Genomic DNA, 2,320 nt, shown 5'->3' on the forward strand with positions numbered 1-2,320 from the left:
AAAAAAAAAGAGGCCTGAATAAAAATGCCAATAGCTGTGTTATTCATAATTACAAAATAAATAATCTGAAATGCCCACCAACAGAAGAGCAGGTCAGTAAATTGTGGTATAGTCATACGATGGAATACTATACATAAGTAAATTAAATAAAGTTAATCATATCTCCATGGATGACTCAGACACAACATCAAGTGAAAAAAGCGGGACCTAAGAGAATACATACTCTATTGGGTTGTCAGAAAAGTCATGACGTATTTTTTCCAATGTTTTTCATTGCAAAAATGTGTCATGACGTTTCCGACAACCCAATGCAATGCCATTTTATGTAAGATTTTTTAAAATGTAGTACACTGCTATCATGAAGTACAATACTATGCACTGGTTAGGAACACACCTGTATGTAGTAAACATACGAAAAAATGCATGGCATTGACAAAATTGGGAATAGTGATTGAGTTCAGGAGGAGAGGGTAGAGCTTGTGAAACAAGGGACACAGTGGGGATTGACTGAAAGTGCTTTAGTTCTTCACGGGGCGATCTGACACAAGTAGTTGGTATTTCACTCTTAAACTTGACATACATCATAATAACTTTTGAAGAGATAAAGGGAAGGAGATAACTAAGGGAAGGGGTGTCCTGGTCCGTGTTTGACAATTTGCTGTGGGGAGGAGAGTTTGTAGTATTCACCTATTTCTGTAGCATAAATAATCCCACCATAGCCGATTTCAAACTACCAATATGACCCCAACTGACTCAAGAATTCCTGAAAATGTAAATGTCAGCACACACGAGCCAATACGAGCCAGCTCCACTCCACTGTCGCTGACGGTGGCAGCTGGGTGCTCCNAAGGAAGAAGTCAGTGAAATTTTCACTGTTCTGAAAAAGGAAAATCTTTGGTACAGAGGATTGGGAGGGTCACCCCACCGTGGGAGGAGCCTGACTGCTCCAGACCTCTGGTTCTCTCAGGATCAGCTAACTGCTGTCACACACATCATGGAATGATAGACACAGCACATTCCTCCCTACGTCAGCACTGCTGCACTAATGCTCAGAAACTGCCTTCCACACCACCAGAGGGTCCCTCCAATTTGGTTAAGGCTCACTGTGACCAGCCCATAGACCAGTGTGTTTTGTATACAAGGTACATCGCCAACAACCCGACCCCTCTGACATACCAAAATATATATACATCATGTCATAGATTGAGCAATGGCACCAGAAAGACCTAGGTTTACACCCCGCGCCTGTTTCATCATCTGCAAAATAGGGGGTAAATCTAAAAGGGATGTTTTGCGACAGATCCCAAAGCAGCCCTCAGGTGGACACCAATCTTCAGAGACATGTTATCTTTGGTCCATGAAGTGTTTACGATTTTTTTTGAAATTGCTGTATTTAAAAAAATCAGACTGGCCCCCAATAAAAATCTAATATATATATATATATATATATATATATATATATATATATATATATATATAAATAAATAAATCAGACTGGTGGCTTCACTGCGAAAAAAGTCAAAGATCCAACTCTGGACCCACACTTTCACACTGTGACAATCAGCTACTTGGTCGCTCCCTGAAGAAGCACCACCCCTCATTCCTTCCTTTCCCTTTACTCCTTTAATGATGTTACCTCAAGATCCTGAGGGACTTGGGTTTCCGAACCGTGTTAAGGACTAAAAACAAAAACAGTGTGGTGACTGTGAAAATACCGAGACGGCTCCCACTGTTAGCTTGTTGGCAAGTGTGGCATTGAGCCTGGAGCCTTACTACCTTTGTCACCTTCCTCCACGCTCTGTCTCGTGGACACTGATGTGCGTCCCACGAGCCGTCCCATATCAAGCGCCTAGCGCCCGATCCACGATCGTTCACCTCCCACTTGGCTCTCCAATCTCCGGTCCGCTGCACAGCGGCCCTTCCACCCAGGGAGATGTTTACAAGACACCGTTTGGGGGTGGGGGTGGGGCAGCAGTTTTACATGACAGGATCGTCAACGCCCAGAGCCTAGTTCTATCAAGCGGGCATGCACTGCCTGGCCACTTGAGAGCAAGTGAAGTCACTGCGACAAAAACAAACTCGACAGCAATGTGCTGGTGAGCCCTGCACACCCGTCCTGACAGGCTCCCGGCAGCCCAGAGCTCCACCGAACTCCAGAAGCAGCGCCACTTCGATGAACACAACCCCACCAGGTACCACCACCACGCCGAGGCTTCCAAGGTTTTGTTCTGCCAGTTTGGAGTAATTTCGTTTTATTTTTAATCCAGCACGTATCCCTAACACTAACCTCCGTCGATGCACTTGCAACTGGCACAGGTCA

This window comes from Hipposideros armiger, unplaced genomic scaffold (assembly GCF_001890085.2).
Source record: "Hipposideros armiger isolate ML-2016 unplaced genomic scaffold, ASM189008v1 scaffold_48, whole genome shotgun sequence".
Lineage (NCBI taxonomy): Eukaryota > Metazoa > Chordata > Mammalia > Chiroptera > Hipposideridae > Hipposideros > Hipposideros armiger.